The 23,923-nt window shown below is 40.8% G+C and overlaps 1 protein-coding gene across 12 annotated transcripts in view; it reads left to right on the forward strand.

Moving 5' to 3' along the window:
• grin2ba (glutamate receptor, ionotropic, N-methyl D-aspartate 2B, genome duplicate a) overlaps positions 1 to 23,923 on the forward strand; it is a 67,914-nt gene that overhangs the window by 6,957 nt on the left and 37,034 nt on the right. For 2 of the 12 annotated variants that reach the window (XM_058769397.1, XM_058769405.1), the window contains exons 1-5: positions 3,273 to 3,520; positions 3,626 to 3,719; positions 3,813 to 3,883; positions 18,228 to 18,335; positions 19,045 to 19,118. The gene's annotated coding sequence lies outside the window, so the exon portion shown is untranslated. The other 10 variants (XM_058769400.1, XM_058769406.1, XM_058769398.1 and 7 more) reach the window with 9 other exon arrangements.

The raw sequence follows: 23,923 nt of genomic DNA on the forward strand, positions 1-23,923 counted from the left end.
CTGCCGTCGAGGCTCCATACATGAAGGCTCCACAGCTACAGCCAGGGATGCCAAATCATGCCCTTCGCCTGTGTGAGAAGGTTCTTCCTTAATGGTATTGGCGACTGGGCTGCTCCTGGAAATCTAACTCCTGGAAATCAGTCTCAACTGCACACCTAGTTGAAACAGGCAAGGAGTTGTACAGGGGGTCAAAGCTCTGATACAGCAATGGTTTACACTGATGTAAAACCGGCCCAGGCTCCAAGCTTGGGATGGGACACAGGCTTTGGGCCAATATTGAAGAGGCATATACAGCAGGCCTAAGGGAATCACAGAGGAGGCAGCCGCCATGAGGCCGAGCAAACTCTGAAAAACCTTGAGGGGACGTGAAGTCCCTAGTTTGAGAGATGCCACCAGTCGCTAAATAGTCAGGGACCGTTCCATCGTAATCCATGCCCGCATCTGGGCAGAGTCTATAATCGTCCCCAGAAAGACGGCTCTCTGTCTGGGTGACAAATGACTCTTTGGCAGGATAATTCTCAGCCTGAGGCACTCTAGGTGGCTGACTAATAGCTCCCTGTGAGTGACTAATTGTTGTTCTGATCTGGCTAGAACCAGACATTTGTCGAGGTAGTTCAAAATACGGATTCCAATCTGTCTCAGAGGGGAAAGAGCCACGTCTATGCACATCGTAAATGTGCAAGGGGTCAGAGACAGTTCAAACGGTGGTACTACATATTGATAGGCCACCCCCTTGAATCTCAAGAACGGACTGTGATGGGGGCTATGGAAGGCCATTTTCTCAGCGTCCCTGATCTCAGTGAGGTTAAGCCAGAGGTGGTGCTGGAGCAGGCTGGCCATGGACTTGTCAATCGCCTGAGCTGTAGCTTTCGTCGCGCGCAGTGCCAGGTCCGTTGCTGTGCGAAGGTCCTGAAATGCGTCATGATCTTGGCCAAATGGAGAAGTTTGGCCTGGAACACTTGTAAAACTGCCATCTTATGCAGCACCGATCCTGCCTGACCGGCTGCTGCATAAACCCTGCTGGCCAAGGCCGATCATCATGCAGGGCTTAGAAGTGTGCACTGCATGGGCTTTCAGACCTAGGGCAGATGGTGGGCGCAGATGAGCGGCGACCGCCTCTTCCAGAAGGGGGAGCTTGCTGTATCCTCTGTCTTCAGTGCTGTCAACGGTGGTGAGAGCGGCTGCAGTGGAGGAACTAACATGGGCCGAATAGGTGGTGTGCCATGTCTTGGTGAGTTCCCTGAAGGAACCACTCATCCAAAGGGCCATGGGCAGGCTCTTCTGGAGCTGACTATTCCAAGCCGAGGTCCTCCACCTGCTGTCAGAGCCCCGCTTTTCTCCTCTTCATCCCATCTGCCGTGCATGCCGCCATTTTGGAGAGTTTCACGACACATGCGCGTGCTCTCCTTTGAATGTAAACAAGCCACAGCGCATGTGTTCAAGGTTAGCAGCAGCACGCGCATTAATTGATTTTCTTCACAGCATAGTTTAACTTGTGCACTAGATCATCATGTTAAACAAAGGCTGAAAATGAACATTTCTATTGATACAGTGTTGTTAATTTTCTCCTCGCATGCAGACAGCAGTAAAGGTTTCATCCTCGTGCTGTACTCAATGAGCTGGAGATCTGCTCAGAGCTTCTGCAGAGCGAATTACACGGATCTGAGCAGCGTGAGGAACCAGAGAGAGAACCAGCAGATTCAGCAGCTCATGAACACTGGAGGAGTCACTGCCGTCTGGATCGGTCTGTTCAGAGACTCATGGGAATGGTCCGGCTGTGGCTGCGCGGCGAGGTGGTCTGTTATCAGAACTGGGCCGCGGGGAACGGCACCGGACCACACGACTGCCGCGAGCGGAGAGTCGGAGCCATTCAGTCGTCTGGAGATCAGCGCTGGGTCAGCCTTCCTCCGACCATTTTGACCCAAGCATGTATGGAGTAAAAAAAATTGAATTGGAATCACATTCACAAAAGCACTCAACTTCTTGTTAGCATGCTCATTAGGGTGGCCCTTATTTTTGGACTTTTGAAATCTTCTGCTCTCACCTTCCTAGTCAACTGAGAAATGGGAACAAACCAAATTTTGCTGAGATTGGACTACATTTGGGGTGTGCACAACAAAGTTGATATTCTGTCTTAACCATAACAGCATGTAATTAATAATTATACAAAACCATTAGTAAACTGTAAATTAGTTTAAAAATGCAAACACAGAGCAGTGTTGTTAGTCTTAAAATGTTAAATCAGGGGTGCCCAATCCTGCTCCTGGCGATCGACTGTCCTGCAAAGTTCAGCTCCAACTCTAATCAAACACACCTGCCTCCAATTTTCAAGCGATCCTGAAGACCTTAATTAGTTGCTTCAGGTGTGTTTTATTAGAGTTGATATATAGATAGGGATGGTCATTAATTCAAACTCAAATTCTAATATTTTGAGATACTGATTTTTGACTTTCATGAGCTGTAAGCTCTAATCATCAAAATTAAAACAAAAAAAAACTTTTGAAATGTTTTACTTTACATGCAATGAATCTAAAATATATGAAAGTTTCACTTTTTGAAATAACTTACAAGAAAAAATTAACCTTTTGCAGTACCAAAACATTTGCAACTGCAACAATTTTCTGAGAGAAGGGTTGCATTTTCTGACAGAATTGCAAGGGTGCCGATATTTTTGGCCATGACTGTATGTGGGATAAAGCAGTCAGCCTCCGCTTCACGGCAAGGCAGATCATGCGATTATTGACAGTCTGACTGTACTTGATCCCAGCAGACGCTGTCTAGAGACGTGATGAAACACAGACTTCATCTCTGCATGCTGGATGGAGATCAGCTTCAGGGGAACCACATTTGCACAGTTTCATGTAAATATCCAGAGTAAATTTCCATTGAAGATGAGGGTTCATGGAACATTTACATTCATGCTTTTACCATGTCACAAAAGACTTTCTTTGTGCTTATATTATCATTTGCATATCTCTCCTTTACATCGGTGTCCAAAGAATGAGTCTTTGTTGACGTGATAACATGAGCCATGTGTTTTTTTAGTCTAAAGCTGCTGTGTGAAAGATCTCTGATGTGCTTTCTTGATAAATGTGGAGTCATGTGAATGGTCCTGTGAGTGGCCTATCTCAGTTATTCTGTTCATTTTTCATCTCTTAAAAAAACGTAGGAACTTCATAATACTTTTTTTGTGTTCTTTTTAGTTTGTTTTATTTTATCATGTCTTATTTTTTTTTTTTTTTTTTAAGTTTATATGTATTATTCATTATAATATTTTGTAATAGTGTTATTGTAATTTATTTTAAGGGTTGGGTTTTATTTATGTTATTTTGTTGTTGTTTTATTATTTATTATTTTATTTGTCTCCAATTTTACCCCTGTAAAGCAGTCACTGCAGATCTTTAACACAAGGGATTCAGAGTGTAGGATGTAGAAGTGGATGAAGAAGTGCTCACAGAAGTGTCATTTCTTCACATGTTTCTTGAAGATGTCGGGTTGAGTAGATAAGATCTTACCACCAGTGAGTAATGCTGAATGTGAAAGTTCTGGAGAGTGGTTTTGTGTCTCATTGTGATGGGACAGTGAGCTCGGAAGTCTCTAATAACTCTAATTTTCTTTCATCCAGACTAATAGTCCACAAAGTAAAGATTCAAGCAGAGTGACTGGAACCTCAGTCGGAGCAGCATTTGAGATCTGCGGTGAAGGGGAAGGTTAATGATGTAAATGCATTCTGTTCTTTTGAAGAACTATTGCATGGCTCCAGAAGACTTGGAATGTTATACACTTTTGTAAAACATCTTTCTGCTCTACAGAAGGTGGTCATGGAACAAGATGAGATGAACCGTTTAGAGAGGAGCCATTTCCGGCATGAGCAGATCCTGAGGTACCGCTGATGCTTGTTTCATTAATAGTAATGAGATGTGTGCTGAAGATGGTCATTGCAAACAGTAAAATGGCAAATGATCTATGCTAGTCAAAACAGGGGTTATGTCAGAAATACACACAATGAACAATTCAATTTATCTCGTCACCTAGACGGCCATTGGGACAAGACCACGGGAACCAGATGAGTCCTCTGCACAATCTGACTTTGTTGCAGCCTAGAATTAAACTGCTGGTCTCGTCTGGCCAGAAGAAAACAGCACAGAGTTTAATACTCTAAAGCTGCTTTGACACAATCTGCATTATAAAAAGCGCCATATAAATAATGGTGACTTGATTTCTGAAGGTGCTGTAACTGAACCATAATGCACATGTAACTGTAACTTCAACAAATTTACCATCAATGCAGATGCTGCATCTGTTGCATTCAACATGTTTTCTCACTGACGCCGCCAACTCAGAAACTCAGGGCTTAAAGAAAGTTTAGCATTTCACTCGTAATTATGACTTTGTGGTGGCATCCATGTGCTTTCAACATGTAATAGCGATTAGATCAGTTATACAGGTAATCAATAATTGTGAAGGTTGAAGGTAATTTGATTGAAAATCTGTTATTAAAAAAAAAAAAAAAGGTATTATTTAAAAATGTATAAATGGCTGCGTTCCACTCCACTTTTAGACATGCACTCGCAAACTTCCCTAAGGAATCCCCGCTGTTGTTTTAAAGTGCGTTCCACTTCGTTTATATGGACAGACCCTGGACCCTTGAATTTTGACTAAGGGAGCGAGTCTGCTTCATATGCACACTTCAGGCTGCTCCATAGACCACAATGCAACACTATCATGACATCATCACAGATGTCTATAATATATAAATAACTGATGATAAATAATATTATATATTATTACAGAACTGGCCCCTCGACTGAGCCTGGTTTCTGTCACCGATGGAGTTTTGGTTCCTTTGGCTTGCTTAGTAGGGAACACTTGACTGATTGCACAGACTGAATCATCACTGAACTGACTTTTGCATTTAGTAGTTGCATTATTGACACACTATTTTCCTGTTGACACTGTAAAACTGCTTTGACACGATCAGTATTGTATAAAGCGCTATATAAATAAAGGTGACTTGACTTGACTTGATAAATATATATATTTTTTTAACATTTGTAACAGCCCAAGCATACCTAGGGAGGGAAGTTAGCAAGTGAAGGGCATAAAAAAAATGGATTGGTACACAGCCCAAGTAGCCGAGGATGCGCCAGTCTGCCAGCAGAGGGAGACACAGTAGATCGGATCCTCTTCACAGCGCTGATGAACTGATGCTGAGAGAGAGAGAGAGAGAGAGAGTGTCTGCGCTCTTACCGGCAGCAGCGCTGGAGTGTGTGAGTGTGTGAGTGTGTGTGTTTGGCGCAGTCATACAGATGCAGTGTGTGTGTCCTCCTGACAGCAGCATGTGAGCCAGTGCGAGTGTGTGTGAGTGAGTGAGTGTGTGTGTGTGTGTTACGAGCAGGTGTTTTCGCCAGGCGTCAGAGGGAGGGACACACACACCCTCCAAACGAGCAGAAGCACGGAGGCGGCCGGACTATTCGCCTTTTTCTTTCGTTTTTTGTTCTTCTTCTTCCTCATCGTGGTCGTGGGAGGCGCTTTCTCCTCTCATTTGCTCGCGCTGTCCGTCATCTGCCTGCTCGTCTATTTCTCCATCTATCTCATCTATAATTTCTCTGATTTGTGAGCGGAGTTTGCGGAGGGACTGTGTGTTCTTACCTCTCCTTCTTCTTTTCTCCTCCTCTTCCTCCTTTGATTGTTTGACTGTAGGTAGGTTGATTTGTGTTCACTGTAGTGTGAGTGAGTGAGTGTGTGTGTGTTCTGTTTGCAAACCACACACATGAACACACACACACACATGCAGTATGTGACGTAGAGAGAGAGACGTGTGTCTTACCTCAGTCAGCCGTGTGTGAGAGTGTGTGTGACCACAAACACACATTATAATTCACTCACCTGTCTCTCTGCCTGTCTCTCTCTCTTCATTCTACTGGTCTCTCACCTGTGTGTGTGATTGCACACATCAGCCCTACACACACACACACACACACACACCCATCATCTCTGTTCTTTCTGCTCATCTTTCCCTGTCTTTCATTCATTGATCTGCCGCTCTTTCTGATATTATTCACGCACCAGCGCTCGTGTGTGTGTGTGTGTGTGTGTGTGTGTGTGAGTAATTAATCTGTTCATTAATCGAGAGTATCATCAGACCACATATAGTGTGTGTGTGTGTGTGTGTGTGTGTGAGCCCTCCATCATCCTCAGCGTGTCTCTCCGCGGTCGTGTCGATATCTGTGTCTGAGAGGAAGCGCGCTGGATGAGGTTTGGATGCAGCTCTTCTCTTCTGTTTCTCCTGAGGAGACTCGCTCGCTTCATTCATGAGACTGGACTGCGACGCGTTTCCAGATGAGCAAACACACGCGCCTCTTTCTGCTCTTTTACAATTGGACTAAATGCGGAGTGAAGCCGGTTCAGCAGAGGTGAATGTGAACGGGACGCCGGAGCCGCCGGAGGACGTGTGCGCTGTTCGGTGAGTGTGTGTGTGTGTGTGTGTGTGTGGTTCTCATTGAGTGTGTAAAGGAGAGTGAGATATATACCCCCAACACACACACACACACACACACACACTACTGTTCTGTTCTAGAGGCTTCTGTGTTTGTGTTGTAGTTGTTCTGGTTTCATTCAGCACACACTGCAGGATTCATTCATGACCGAGCTGTGTGTGTGTGTGTGTGTGTGTGTGTGTCTATTTAGGGTTTTGCACACTGTAAAAATAATTTCATCTATAAATCATGATGATTTAGGATTTTGCTTTATTTTAACTCATTAGAATAATTAATTCCAAACTTAAATATATGAGAGTATACTAGATTTTTTTTTTTTAAGGCGGGCCATACATGCAGAAACATGTCTTCCTAGCATTGGTCGAGATGTGTTGTTTCAGAATAGAGGAATACACTTTAAAGTCTTTATTTAATTACACTTTGCCCATTTGCATCTGTAAATGTTTCCCCCCACTTTTCATTCACCAGATATTACAGTTTTATTCCTATCTATATAGTCTGAAGGCTTTTACTGAGGAGTTTGTTCATATATCATTTGCCTGTATTTTTACAACATTTTATTCCAGTATTTCAGTGCTAGTATTTTCTGATTTCTGAAAATAGATATCCAAAACCCCCTCTGGAAAAAACTTTGTCGACAAAATCAAACATGAATTTTCAGTCTGGCTTTGTTCATCCACTGTATGCAAATTAGTGCATATTTAATTAGATAATGCCTCATATGTGTATTTGAGCATTTCAGAAAACGTGTGTGAATTTTTTTACCCCTTTTCTAAGTCTAGCATTTCTGAAACATTTGCAGCATAGCTGCATTCAGGTTAACTGTGCAAAACAATGTGCATAAACTAGGACAGAAAGCAGAGATGAGAAAATATGCAGAGTTGCGATGATGTTAAAGAATTGAAATGCAGATTTAAAGGAAAGCAGATGTGCAGATTTAAAATGTATTCCTCCATTAACTACTGTTAGTCTACTATCTTATTTAATCTGCCCTTTGTGATCGATTATCTGTAAGAATATGCAAATGATAAAATGCGAAACAACCTATGTATTTAATACATCATCATATTTACAGTGACGGTCAAAAATTCTGAAAAATGAAGATGCTTTTGAAAGAAGCTTCTTGTTTGCTGCTTCGCATTTTTCTAGAAACCTACAATTCAAAAATGTGGGGTAAATTAGTTCAATAAATTTATTAATATTAATAGATCAATGGCAACAAGAGCCATTTATAATGTTACAAAAGAGTCTATTTCCAATAAATGCCGTTCTTTTGAACTTTCTGTTCATCTGTGAATCCTGAAAACTGTTTTCAACATAATCAGAAATGTTTCTTGAGCAGCAAATCAGCATATTAGATTATTTAAGGATCATGAGACACTGAAGACTGGAGTAATGATGCTGGAAATACAGCTACGCATCACAGAAATAAATTACAGTTTAACAGATATTCACATAGAAAACAGCCGCTTTAAATAAAAAAATAAATAATAAAATAAAATTTAAAAATATATGTTTCACAATAATTTACAGTATTTTTGATCAAATAAATGCAGCCTTGATGAGCAGAAGTGACTTCTTTCAGAAACATGAATTGGTTAGTTATTCCAAACTTTTAGCAAGTATAATTTCTAATATGTTTATTAAGATCATCTGTTGGCTTCAGGAGCACTGACAGCAGTCTTTAATTCCTGAACGCGTCTGTGATGTGAGCAGATCATTTCATGCTCTTAAAAGCCTCAAAAATAATCCACGGCTGATAAAAGAGCCGCTGCGGTGAAACGCTTGCACTTCATGTGTTGTGTGGAGGAACGTTTTGCTCCGAGTATGTGCTTGTGTCCTGCACGTCATTAGCGTTTGGCCTCACACACACACACACACTCTCAGAGGAGAGCTCAGGTAGTGGAGCACAGTCCCACTTTAAGAAACTGGGCCGACCCAAATGGGCCGAACTCTCGCCTCTGGTCTCTGTTGTACCCGACAAACTCTGGATCCGCCAACCTACATATCACTGCCTACACACACACACACACGGGCGGCGAATAACCCACTTTAGCGCCTCACACACTCGCGCTGCTCCTAATAGCTCCTCAGATGAGTGGCGCTGCTCTTAAATTGATTGAAGTAATTAGAGATTACAGCAGCTCGTCACTCATCCAGCTGTAATTGGCTCAAGCTGATTTCTGACCGCCTCCTCATCATCCTCTCGCTGATCCGGTGTCAGACCTGAGATGAGTTCGCTCAGAAGAGACCAGCCCATCAACCGACACCATCGCTTGCTTTGAGCAGGCCTTCAATGAATGCTTTAGGCTTTTGTTTATGCACTCAGCGGACGCTTTTTCATCCAAAGCCAATTACAAAAGAAGAACAAATGCCATTAATGCTTTACATTTCCTGACAGAATCCAGGTTTGAGTAGAAACGCTCCACTCTCAGTGAGAGTAATAATCATACAGGTTTGCATGAGCTCACATATGATTAACGCTTACAAACACAGGTTTACATTCACTGGAACAATTTTCACTTGGAAACCTTACGTAAATTTCACAAATGATTACAACACTCAATTAAATGTGAAGTTAGAAATAGAAAGACTGAAATGGTGTTCTCTTCCAGTAATCATTGTTTATTTAATCAATGACTTATCTTACAGCTGAATTGAGTTTTGTTTGAATTACCAACACACTATTTCCCTGTTTGACACTGTAAAGCCTCTTTGACACAACCTGTATTGTATAACGCGCTATAAAAAATAAAGGTGACTTGACTTGGTGATCTTAAGCCAAGTCAAGTCACTGTTATTTATATAGAGCTTTTTGCAGTGCAGATTGTGTCAAAGCAGCTTTACAGTATTAAACAGGAAAATAGTGTGCCGTTCTCCTCTGGCCAGACGAAACTAGCAGTTTAATTCTAGGCTGCAGCAAAGTCAGATTGTGCAGAGGACTCAGAGGTCTTTAGAGTGTACCTAAATCTAAACAGGAACTGACAGACTTCTATTGTTTCCAAAAGAAAAAGATAATTAATACTACTGACTAACCAAATATTTTGAGATTATTAGAATAAAAATATTTATTACTTTGAGGATGTTTATTTAAATGTAATTATCCTAAGCGCCTTACGTTGCATTCAAGCACTACATGTTTATTTTGGTTACACTTTATTTTAAGGTGTCCTTGTTACAGTGTAATTATGCATTTAAGTACTGAGTAATGTTAATTAATTACATGTACTTCCTATATGGTTACACTGAGAAAAAAAATAACTTGTAGGATTTACTTAAATTTTAAACACATTTTAAGTAAATTTTACTGCTATTGCTCTATCTACTTACTATTGTACTTAACATTCACAAAGAAATTAAGTAAATATTACATCATATACATAAATTCACTTTAAGTAAAATCTTTTAAAGTTACTAAACCTAACAACAAAAGCAATGATAAAACAGTGTAAATACAGCTGGAAAATCAACCTTATTAATTATTCATGTCCCAGTGCATGATGGGAACACCAGTATCAGAAAAGTTGAGTAGGTTTTACTTAATTTTATAACATTTATATTTACTCTTTAACTTCTACAAACTCAAATTGAGCACCAATATAGAATTTACTTTGTTTTTTTTAATTATTGCCTGAACTCACTTTTTCATGTAGAAATTAAATTTTTCTGTAGTATTTACTACACCACAGAATAATTTTATCCGTGTAGATTTAGGATTAGGGTTTGGTTTGGAGGGTAAAGCATGTTGTTATGTATTTGATGCGATCGACCCAAGTTCAAATCCGCCTTTTGCCAAACATTTGTTTTCTCTCTTTTCAAGTCGCATGTTATATCAGAAAGCCATTTATTTTCAATAAAATTGATGGAAATAATTGAAAAGTTGAAAATAAAGTATCGGTTAGGGTTAGGGAGGGATTTTTTTCTCCCAAAAAGGTGGCATCTATTTAATCATTTGAATTAAAATTATGGTGTACAATTAATACGTCATTATTACATACTGTTTTATAATGTACCACAATACTGAGGTGCAGATAATTGACACTATTTGCAATAAGTAGTATAAATAGCAGAAAATCCTGCTATTTTCAAGTAGTAGCACTTAGTGTAAATAGCCACAGCCTATTTATTATTATTTATAATCTAGCTGCTGTGTGCATCAGTTCTGAATTTGACCAAACACAGAGATATTTAGCTTTTGCCTGATTTAAGGCCTGTACAGAAGTTTGATGAGAATCTTCATGTACTGCTGCTCGGGTGAATAATGCGAGCAACTGAAGGGAAGATTGTCTCCTGCGCTGCCCCCTGCAGGCCAAACCGTCACATTCACACCTGTTTATACCTGCCAGACACTCCTGCCAGACGCTCCGCGGCGAGCGACACTCCAGACACCTGAGACACGCCAACACAAACAAACAAACACCTCCGTACAGCGCAGAGCGAGAGAGACTTCATACAAACACATACAGACACACACTCTTACACACTCACTCACACACTCACCATAACACACTCACACACAGGGCCTAAAATGAACACTTGCCAAGCGCCAAATGCGAGTAAAAATCGTCGTTGGCGAGTACATGTAACAGTGTCAGTCGCCAGTTGACGGGTAAAACTTTTACAAAATATAACAATGCAATATAATGTGAACAACAGACAGTTTTTAAAGAGATTCACTGTTTCTGACGTAAACGAATAAAATAATCGGTCACACTTTACATTAGGTGGCCTTAACTACTATGTACTTACATAAAAAAATAAGTACAATGTACTTATTGTGTTCATATTGTATTGCAAAACACATTTTCTGCTATTGAGGTGGGGTACGGCTAAGGGATGGGTCAACAGAGTAATTCTAAATGTAATTACAGAAATTAATTACAGATGTAATTACATATAGGTATTTTTAAAAATATAAGTACAATGTAAACACATGTATGTACACAATAAGTGAATTGTACCAAATGATTAATTTAAATGTAAGTACATAGTAGTTAAGGCCACCTAATACAAAGTGGGACCAAATAATCTTTTCCAAAGACAAGATCATTGCGATGCTGTTCTGTCATAAGCGACGAGTGAATCAAATAATAGGATACAGGCTGATAAGGTCAGTGATGGCCAGCTTGTCCCAAGACACGGTTCTAATAACTTTTACCTGAGAAGATATTGCTGCTTTATTTCGGAAGATTAACTTTTCTCTTCCTTATTCTTCATAACCCGAGAATGTGGCGACACACACCAGGGGTTACGCCGCAGAAGCGGTGCAGTGAAGTAGACTATGTTCAGCTGAACACATACACTGAGCCGCTTCAGAAAGCTCACTAGTAGTACTTCAACGGACGACAACACACACAATTATGTCAAAATATGCGGTTTTGGCGAGTTATCTCTTAAACGTAGTCTTAAATGACCGTAAAGAACAAACGAAAAAGAGAAATCACTCGACTGCTCTATAGTCTCTGATTAACTTTTGTAGCTTGAAAACAGATTAAACTGTATAGTTTATGCATATACAATTTATAGTTTATGTGAAGATTGTTTTAAAATCACTTCATATTTCAGAGCCTATTAAATGTTAAAAATATTGTCTTTCAATTATACTGTAATGTTGAATGGCTGTAATTAATAGGTAAAATTGAGGGGAAATGCATTTAATAGAGACACCAGTAGCAGCATTGGTATCAATACTTCATTAATAATAGGCTACTTAGTAAAAATATGCCATTAAAAGCATATTTAAAATATACTATCTTTGCTGTTTCTACATTCATTTGTAGGTTCAATGTAAAATTTTGACAGTATAAATATGCAATTAGTCATGCATGATTAATTGCAAAAAAAATGTGTGATTATGTATTTGAATCAATTGATAGAAAGCACTAATGTTAACCTTTTATATATTTTAGATTTCAATTTAATGTCTAATTATATAGGTCCCCCCAGAAAGAGATCGGGACGTGGATGGCCCCCACCCCATTGGCCCCCTTCAAATTTTCTGTTTGATAATCTGACCCTCAAATGAAGTCAAGTCAAGTCAAGTCACCTTTATTTATATAGCGCTTTTACAATACAGATTGTGTCAAAGCACCTAACAGTATCAAATTGGAGGATAGAGTGTCAGTAATGTATAATGATTAGATTAAACACTCAATTTTCAGTTAAAGGCATTTCATTATTGAATTCAGAGATGTCATTGTCTAGCTCAGTTTAGTTTAAAAAGTATCTGTGCAATCAAATCGGCGATAATCGCTAGAAATGAAGTGTCCTCAACTGAGCAAGCCAGAGGCGACAGCGGCAAGGAACCAAAACTCCCTCCGAGACAGAATGGAGAAAAAAACCTTGGGAGAAACCAGGCTCAGTCGGGGGGCCAGTTCTCCTCTGACCAGACGAAACCCGCAGTTCAAAAGTTTATATTTCTATTTTAATTTTGTTGCAATTTCTAACAATAGTAGTATTATGTAGTTAGGTATTTTATTATATTTTAGTTATTTTGTTATTTTTGGTTGATATATCTGGGGATATATCTCTGGGGGTCATCTGGGTGTGCTGGTCTCCGCTGACGAATAGCCCTGAATAGCTAACTGAATAGCCCTGGTCTAATCCATTAACATGGGTGCGGGGGAAAATACGCACCACATACACACTGCAAACAGAGTTTGTAAAAAAAAAAAAAAAAAAAGAAAGATAAATCAATGAATCTGCTTGTTGTTGTTTTTTTAATAAAGTAAAGTCATTGTAGTAGTAATAACTGCCTGTTTTTGCAAAAAAAAAAAAAAATTGGGGCTGGTAAATTTTATCACGTCACCGGCAAGTGTGGCAAAAAGTTAGGTTTAGGCCCTGCACACACACACACACACACACACACACACACACACTCACACACACTCTCTCTTAGCTGTCCATCGTGTTCGATGATGATGCTTGCTCCAGGGATGGGGGTGGGTTCAGCGACGTTGCCGCTGGTGCCACTTCTAGTGGGCGTCGAGTCCGATCCTTGAGCCGCACATTCTTCCGCAGATGGAGCAGGGGAAACCAGATATCAGGGGGGTACCAGCCACCCACTGGTGTCTCCTGATGCGTCTCTCGGATCGTCGGTCTTGGTTGGTTTGATGTATTTGAGAGACTACAGTGTCACAGGTGACCTGCCAGGCTGACCTGTCAAGTGCCAGAGATTCGAGCTGCGTGAGGGGAATGTTCACTTTTGGAGAGCCCTGGTGTAGTCCTTAAAACGATTTGATCTTCCCAAGACAAATTGAGGATCTTCTTCTTTACTCAAAACATTGGTAAAGACTGGATATTGTGTTAAGGGCGTGCTGCATAGAGTCCAGGCTGTGGGCCAAAATGACACAGTCATCAGCATACTGAAGCTCACAGATTTGGCAGGTCTTTGTTTTTGTGCGGGCCTGGAGTCGACGGATGTTGAAGAGGCTACCGTCAAGTCGGTATTCCACATGGACACCGTCTTCATGCCCTATGACACGATGGAAGAAGCAGGTGATGGCAGAGAGGAGGATGTTAAAGAGCACCGGAGCCAAGACACAGCCTTGCTTCACCCCAGCGTTTACCTCGAAAGACTCAGACTGGAGTTCTCCTGTGAGTACTCTGACTTGCATCCCATCATGCAGCTGCTGTAGGATGCTGAGAAACTTGGGTGGTACCCCAAGTTTGGAGAGATTTTTCCAGAGCATCTCATGGTTGATGGTGTCAAAAGCTTTGCTGAGGTCGATGAAGGCTACATAAAGCTCTTTGTGCTGTTATCGGCTCTTCTCCAGCAGCTGCCTTAAGACAAAAACCATGTCTGTCGAGGATCTGGACTTCCGGAAGCCACACTGAGTTTCCGGAAGCACAGCTTCCGAGATGTGCTCAACCAATCTGCTGAGCATGATCTTGGCCAGATCTTTCCCTGCGATGGAGAGGAGAGATATCCCGCGGCTGTTACCGCAGACTGCTCTGTCTCCTTTCTGCTTGTAAATGACCACGATATTAGCATCCTTCCAGTCCTGTGGGAGGGTCCCATGTTCCCAGATGTTTTGGTTCAGGAGGTGCAGACGGCGCGTGAGGATGTATCCTCCGTGTTTGAAAACCTCTGCAGGGATTCCGTCGGGTCCAGCGCATTTGTTGTTCTTCAGCCCTGCAATGGCTTGCCGGAGTTCAGAGTAAAGTGGTGGGGTGTCCAGGTGCATGGTTGGTGGCAGGTCTGGCAGATTATCCACGATATGTGGGTCAGCAGGGTTGGTGTGGTTGAGGAGACTCTCAAAATGATTTGCCCAACGGGCAAGAATTTCGTGGCGGTCCTTGAAGAGCGTGGACCCGTCAGCTGATTGGACTGGGGAGATCGCTCATGAGTAGATTGGATCTGACCATGAGGTGGTCAGTCCAGCACTCAGCTCTCATAACACGGGTGGTGAGGACATCCTGTCTCTCCTTTTGACAGACAATCACGTAGTCAAGGAGATGCCAATGTTTTGAGCGTGGGTGCTGCCAGGTGGTCTTGAACCTGTTCTTCATCTGGAAGATGGAGTTAGTAATGACCAGCTGGTGCTCTGCACAGAGGGAGAGGAGTCTGAACCCGTTATGGTTCATTTTCCCCACACCATGCTGGCCGATAACTTTACTCCATACCAGGTGCTCCGTACCCACTCTAGCACTGAAATCTCCCATGAGTATGAGCCTGTCCGTAATCGGGGTTTTCTGTAGAATGGCATCAAGAGCTCTATAGAAATCGTCTTTAATTGTTGTGCTCGGCATCAAGAGTTGGAGCGTATGCACTGATGAGAGTGGTGAAGCTTTTCTTTGCCAGAGGAATGCGCCATGTCATCAGTCTTTCATTGATGCCGATAGGGGAATGTGTTGCAGCAGTTTAGACTTCACAGCAAAGCCAACTCCATGGTTACGACGAGTGCCTTCGGGGACACCCTTCCAGAAGAAGGTGTACCCAGCACCAACCTCTGTCAAGGAGTCCTCCCCATGTAGTCTGGTCTCGCTGAGAGCTGCTATGTCAATGTTATATCTTGCGAGCTCCAGGGCCACCAGTGCTGTCCTGCGGTGGGGCCTGTCAGGAGTTTCGGCCAGGTCCAACAGTGTGCGAACGTTCCATGAAGTAATGCTTAGCTTATTTTTCACTTTAATTTTTCGACCGCGAGGGGGGAGCTCCGACGGTTGCGGCTTACCGTCCGGAGTATGGGGAGCAGACAATTGTTTGACAACCTTTTCCAGGTCCTTCCCCATCACAGGGGTGGGCAGTGTGGGGCTGCTCAGTCGCAGTGGAAGCTGCCGAAAAGACGCGCTGCTCCATCCCGCAGTCCTAACGACCATCACTCCATTGCCACCTGTGTGCATGGTTTGGCTAGACACTCCCAGCCACATCCTTAGCCTGTGCCCACCACCATTCCACATCGCCACAGGACTTTTTTTGGGGGGAGGGAAGGGAGGGGAGGGGAGCAAGAGGCTTGTGCATAGGTAAAGATTAGGGTGGGAGTGTGTGTGCATGAGAGAACCCATGACGACTGGCAGGAAGTTGCAGGGGGCTGCCGGTGTGTCCGGTCAGTTGGACTCCGCCTATGCCTGCCCCCAGGTGCAGGTTTGTCTTCTGGGTTTGCTCCCCTAGCCACTGTGCCCTCCCGAGTTGACCCACGTGGCTGTGGGGTTGCCTTCTTCCGCCTTCCCAGCCGTTGTGATGGTTCACACACCACCATCTTCCGCCTGCGCCGTCGTTGGGGTCTTCACTATTTACCCATAGCTGGGGCTATTTACCCAGAGCTGAGACAGTGGTTGACGGGCATAAGGGCGTTACCACCCGATGGGCCTGCATGCCACGTCTCTGGGGCCCACTGCTGCTCCAAGATCCCGTACAGCTTAGCCTGGAACCGCAAGGGACCAGTTACCATGTGTGCTATGGGGAGGCGTGTACAAGATCTTGGCAGTGGAGAGGCTATGTACCAGCTGAGGAGGCTTACACACTCGGCTCCTCTTTTCGCCCCTGAAGAACAAAGGGCTATCTGGTGGCAGCAGCTGAAAGCATCATGCATGCTGCTAACTACAAGCACTACTACTCCAACACTGCTGCACTGACGCATCACACGCCCTGCGTGAAAACACACACACACACACACACTCTCTCACTCGCACTCACACACACACACACGTTTGTTTTTGTGAAAAGTGGGGACTCTCCATAGGCGTAATGGTTTTTATACTGTACTTACTGTATGTGCTATTGTCCTACACCAACCCTACACCTAAACCTACCCCTTACAGGAGACTGTCTGCTATTTCAGATTTTCAATACACTCCATTCTGTGTGATTTATAAGCATTTATAAGCGCACACACACACACACAAGTCTTGTGTTCATGTGTTCGTAATGCTGTTCATTTCTCATGTCATTTCATTGTTCCAAACGTTCATCACTTCAAATACTTCAACACTTAAAGTAAATGTGTTGGTCTGTCGTTCGGGACACAGATTCTCCGTCCGTTCGCGTCTATATTTAGACTGATCACTGTGAAGTCTCTGTTTGATCATATTTATACATCTCCTTCTTGAAATAATCGTTTGCTGGTTTTACAGTAGGCTGGATCACAGTGAGGTCTGTTTTTTAATATTTCATTGTGACTGTACTTTAAAACAATTTCTTAGTGAATGTAACTTATCCTGAAGCTCTTCGTATAAAGTTTTTCCGCATACCTACACTGGAGTTACATAAAGCGATATATATCAAATCTCACTGCTTGTTTTATATCATCAAGAATGTAGCTATATTATCATCCAGCTGTAATCTCACAAACGCCACTCTAAGGCATGAAGATATTACAGGGTTTTTTTCAGCTGCTTACATACATTTTCAAAACTTTGCCTCTTTTTTTCCAAACTTTACACACAAATCCAAGAATTGCAGACACAAAATGCCTCACATCTCTTGCAAAATGAAGCACTGCATTCAAAATATCACAAACACATCTCAAAAGCAAACACCTTTGCCATAATATTAATTGCTGTTAGATTTGTGCGTGTTACATAGAATTGTGTGTTGTGTTTCGCAAAAAGTGTTTTATGAAATAGAAAACTGAGTCAAAGTCTGATAATTAGTGTCTGGTTTTGCAGATTTGGTGAGTGCTTCTGCTGTTTGAGCGACAGCTTCCAGAAAGATTCTGTGTGTAAGATATATTATAAACATCAACATCATGATTCACTGTAAAGCTGCTTTGAAACTCTGTATTGTGTAAAGTGTGTATACAGTGATTTAGAGACGTTGAGAGTTGCAATTCCATTGTTTATAATTAAATATTTGATACAGTGCTCATTTAGAATATTGTTGTGGTTTGTGATCTGGATCAGATGATGTTCGGCTCTTTCTCAGTTTCATGAGCCACAAACGCTTGTTCGGCACATGATTCTTCACATCAACGTCCTGAATGTGTTATTGATTATTATCTTCTATGTTTTTGCCTGGTGAACTTTTGATAAAACACATGAACTTATAGAAAGATAAAACAATTTAATAGAACATTTATGAAAATGATTTTGTTCTCAGTGAATTTGAACATGTATTCAAGAAGAATCGCTTTATGTATTCCCCAATTGTAAGTCGCTTTGGATAAAAGCATCTGCAAAATGACTAAATGTAAATTTAAAATGTGTGTGTGTTTATGTTTGTTTGTTTGTTTGTTTGTGTGTGTGTGTGTGTGTTCTATCTGAAAATGAAGGTCTTTTCTCTCCCTGCAGACGCTCTGAAAACCAGGACGCTGAAGATCAGCAGTTCCAGAGTATATACACACACACACACAAGAACAGAGCGAGATACTGCAGACCGACTGCTATCAGCTTCCACAGGTAACACACACACACACACACACACACATGTTCGTTTTTGTGAAAAGTGGGGACTCTCCATAGGTGTAATGGTTTTTATACTGTACTTACTGTATGTGCTATTGTCCTACACCAACCCTACACCTAAACCTCCCTTACAGGAGACTGTGCATTTCAACTTTCCCCAAAAAAACCTCACTCTGTGTGATTTATAAGCGTTTTGAAAAGTGGGGACATGGGTCAATGTCCTGAGATGTCACCTTCACCTTGTAATACCTGCCATACCCTCGTCATTATACACATCTATGTCCTGACTTTTCACAAAAACGCGCGCACACACACACACACACACACACACACAACAGGACGCTGAAGATCAGCAGTTCCAGAGTATACACACACACACACACACACACACACACACACACACACACACACAAGAACAGAGAGAGATACTGCAGACCGACTGCTATCAGCGTCCACAGGTAACACACACGCGCACACGCACACACACACACACAAGAACAGAGAGAGATACTGCACACCAACTGCTATCAGTGTCCACAGGTAACACACACACACACACACACACACACAGATGCTTTATTGATTGTGATGTGCATTAGTCAATCACTCTATTTAGAATTAGGATATTTCACATATGTTCCACTAATACTGATGTGTGTGTGTGTGTGTGTGTGTGTGTGTGTGTGTGTGTGTGTGTGTACAGTAGGGTATGAGAGCGCTACAGCATCATGTGGTTTCTGAGATGGAGGAGTGAGATTTCGGCTGAAAACACACGAGGTGAGACACACACACACACACACACCTGCCATTGACCTCTTTCAGTATTTTCAACATTGTTTCATTATTCTGTGTGTTTTTCTCACGGGCTCCAACGGCTGCTGAGTTTTGACTCTCATTTTAGACGTTTGATCACATAGAGAGGGCAACACCTGACACACACACACACACACACATGGTAATCTGTGATAATCTGTGATAAAGCTGCTGCTCCCTTCAGAGTTTCACACAAATCAAATCTCATCAACTCAACACACACTCACTATCATTCGGAGAACCCTAGTGTGTGTGTTTGAAGGGGTCGCTCATCTAGAACTCATTTAGTTATGGTGCAGGTCTCACGTCAGTGTTTCATCGAGCAGATCACGAAGCCCTGGACAGTGTGCTGGTTCACGGCTGATCTGATTCTGGACGTGTTCTCCTGAGCTATCGTCCGCTACGGTCACTTGCGCTGATGAACGGACGACTGCTGCTCTTAAGAGCCGTTCACACCGAGAGTGACCACTGTGAACATCAGTATAACCATAAAGTGTTATATGCGCATAACGGCACAGAGGAACGATATCACTGGAATCACTCTCAGAACGATTTTTTCCCAGCTGATAACTGATAAAAGCATTGACAGCCAGTCTGAATCCATCCAATTTGTATAGATATATATTGAATAATATAGTTATACTGTATTTATTGTTACAGTTATGGTTATTGATATAGTTATTATTATTTATGTTTTTTTTTTTTATTGTTATACTTGGCATTAGTTACAGGTGCATCTCAATAAATTAGAATGTCGTGGAAAAGTTCATTTATTTCAGTAATTCAACTCAAATTGTGAAACTCGTGTATTAAATAAATTCAGTGCACACAGACTGAAGTAGTTTAAGTCTTTGGTTCTTTTAATTGTGATGATTTTGGCTCACATTTAACAAAAACCCACCAATTCACTCTCAACAAATTAGAATACTTCATAAGACCAATAAAAAAAACATTTTTAGTGAATTGTTGGCCTTCTGGAAAGTATGTTCATTTACTGTATATGTACTCAATACTTGGTAGGGGCTCCTTTTGCTTTAATTACTGCCTCAGTTCGGCGTGGCATGGAGGTGATCAGTCTGTGGCACTGCTGAGGTGGTATGGAAGCCCAGGTTTCTTTGACAGTGGCCTTCAGCTCATCTGCATTTTTTGGTCTCTTGTTTCTCATTTTCCTCTTGACAATACCTCATTGATTCTCTCTGGGCTTCAGGTCTGGTGAGTTTGCTGGCCAGTCAAGCACACCAACACCATGGTCATTTAACCAACTTTTGGTGCTTTTGGCAGTGTGGGCAGGTGCCAAATCCTGCTGGAAAATGACATCAGCATCTTTAAAAAGCTGGTCAGCAGAAGGAAGCATGAAGTGCTCCAAAATGTCTGGGTAAACGGGTGCAGTGACTTTGGTTTTCAAAAAACACAATGGACCAACACCAGCAGATGACATTGCACCCCAAATCATCACAGACTGTGGAAACTTAACACTGGACTTCAAGCAACTTGGGCTATGAGCTTCTCCACCCTTCCTCCAGACTCTAGGACCTTGGTTTCCAAATGAAATACAAAACTTGCTCTCATCTGAAAAGAGGACTTTGGACCACTGGGCAACAGTCCAGTTCTTCTTCTCCTTAGCCCAGGTAAGACGCCTGACGTTGTCTGTGGTTCAGGAGTGGCTTAACAAGAGGAATCGACAACTGTAGCCAAATTCCTCGACACGTCTGTGTGTGGTGGATCTTGATGCCTTGACCCCAGCCTCAGTCCATTCCTTGTGAAGTTCACCCAAATTCTTGAATGGATTTTGCTTGACAATCCTCATAAGGCTGCGGTTCTCTCGGTTGGTTGTGCATCTTTTTCTTCCGCACTTTTTCCTTCCACTCAACTTTCTGTTAACATGCTTGGATACAGCACTCTGTGAACAGCCAGCTTCTTTGGCAATGAATGTTTGTGGCTTACCCTCCTTGTGAAGGGTGTCAATGATTGTCTTCTGGACAACTGTCAGATCAGCAGTCTTCCCCATGATTGTGTAGCCTAGTGAACCAAACTGAGAGACCATTTTGAAGGCTCAGGAAACCTTTGCAGGTGTTTTGAGTTGATTAGCTGATTGGCATGTCACCATATTCTAATTTGTTGAGATATGAATTGGTGGGTTTCTGTTAAATGTGAGCCAAAATCATCACAATTAAAAGAACCAAAGACTTAAACTACTTCAGTCTGTGTGCACTGAATTTATTTAATACGCGAGTTTCACAATTTGAGTTGAATTACTGAAATAAATGAACTTTTCCACGACATTCTAATTTATTGAGATGTACCTGTATATGGCAAGCCATTTTGACTTTTATTCATTCGCAGGATATGAATTCTTCATTCCAAGAATTCAATTTTCACTAGTTAAAATGCTAATTGTTGATATCAAGAATTAAATAGTTGATATCTGTAATTGTATTTTCACTAGTTAAATGTCACCATAGGCTGCCATTCAAAATCAGTTTTGTTGATATCAAGAATTAATTTCTTACTAGTTGAAATTCCAATTTTACATATCAGAAATACAGTTATTACTAGTAAAAATGTCTATTCTTGATATCATCAATTTAATTCTTGATATCAACAATTTAATTGTCACTAGTGACAATGTTAATTTCTGATATTATGAATGTGATTATTACTAGTAAGAAAGCCATATAGAAATTATATTGATATCAGAAATGCATTGTCAGATATCAGAAATAACAAATGTAACGTGTTGCAATACATTTACAGATATCAAGAATTAACATTTCAACTAGTAACTACTGAATTCTTGATTTCAAGAATTCACATTTTTACTAGTAACTAAGTAATAGTAACAGAGGCAGTTGATATCTGAAATTGCCCTTGCAACTAGTGAAAATAGAATTACTGATATCTTAAATAACATTTTAACTAGTAAAAATATTTTTACAGACATGTTGTCCAGCTCTTGAAGTATCGGTGGACAAGATGAAGGATAAAGTCTATTGAATCTCTTTCTCATGTCTGTCTCAGTCATTTCAATGTTACGTTAAATATGACACTGCACTGATACACTCTTCTGAAAGTTAAGACATGAACAATTGTAGTGGGTTCGGAGTGGAAATGGACAACGATTTAATAAGAATTATGTAATCTTGCCCATCTCGTTCATTATCATTATTATTATTATTATTATTAGGCTATTTTATATTATTATTATTATTATTATTAGGCTATATTGTTGTTGTTGTCTTACTTTGTAACTATAAATGTGTTTACTTAAGACCCACAAAATAATAAGACCTAACAACAGTTGTATCATAAAATAAATAATAAATAATGTTTCTGTTTTGGAAATGTGTCTCTACTATCCATTTCAACATTATGTGTTGTTTTGGCAAATCAACAAAAAATAATATGGAATAGAGACTAGATGTTATCTCAAAAGAGATACATAAAATGGTGTCTTCATAGTACAGCACTATTTAATCATGTCTGAAAACTTGACAAATGTGTTTTATTGGGGTAAATGTAAAAAAGAACAAACGTAATGATCTATGAGCATTTCACATATTTCTATGCACACTAATAATATGAAACTACTTTTGTTACACTACGGTTATACACACTGATTGCATTTATTTTCAATAAAATTGTGTGGGGGACTAGGCTTAGAAGATTCTTCATCCTGTGGATAAAATTAATATCACAGCCTTCATCTTCCAGTTGAAACTGCTGATAGTTTAGAATTTGATTTTGGCAGCGGCTATTTAAATTCAGTGAATACAATGAATTCTATTTACAGTAAGTGAAAATAGCATATTTTCTTAGCAATAGATCCTATTTCCTACACTATTTAATAATAGTAATATTTTCTTGCAGTAATAGTAGATTGATGCTGTTTATACTACTTATTGCAAATAGTGGGCGATATTGTAAATATACTGATACTGCGCCTCAGTATTGTAGTAGGCTACATTATAAAACAGTATACAATAATAACGTATTGAGTGTAAATTATAATTTGGATTAAAATTATTAACTGGATGCCGCCCCTACAACTAACCCTATATAACCAATAACAACACGTTATTTTCCAGTTTTCGATTATTTCCTTCATTTTTATTGAAAATAAATGCCTTTCCGATGTGATAAGAGAGTAGAACGAGTTCGGCAGAAGGCAGAATCGATTCGGGTCCATCGCATCAAAACACAACTGCGTTATGCTCTACTACCTGCGCCACTGAAGCTAACAGCGTGTGGAGGTTTTTTGCAGTATTATAACCCTAGATTGGTAGGCAGAGTTATTGTAAGTAGCCTCTGCCTGAATGAAAACAAAATAATTATTAAAAATAACCTACAGGAACGTTTTATTTTCATGAGAGGGCAATCTAATGTGTCGTTCTCTTTTGGGCTCTGTACCTTGTCATCTGTCCACCGTAAATATTCATAAAGGGTGGCACTCGTCATTAAATTATGCACATATCCAAAAAGGAATTCTTGATATCAGGAATTAAATTGTTGATATCAACAATACATATGTTTAAATGTTAAAAGGACGACAAAACTATTACAGATATCAAAAACGCATGTCTTACTAGTTATAATTCTAAATGCACATATCAGCTTTGTATTTCTTACTAGTAGAAATATAATTTTTGATATCAACAATTTAATTGTCACTAGTGACAATGTTCATTTCTGATATCTGAAAATGTATTTCTGATATCAACAATGTAATCCTTGATATCAGAAATTAACATTGTCACTAATGACAATTAAAA

This window comes from Onychostoma macrolepis, chromosome 03 (genome assembly GCF_012432095.1).
Source record: "Onychostoma macrolepis isolate SWU-2019 chromosome 03, ASM1243209v1, whole genome shotgun sequence".
Taxonomy (NCBI): domain Eukaryota; kingdom Metazoa; phylum Chordata; class Actinopteri; order Cypriniformes; family Cyprinidae; genus Onychostoma; species Onychostoma macrolepis.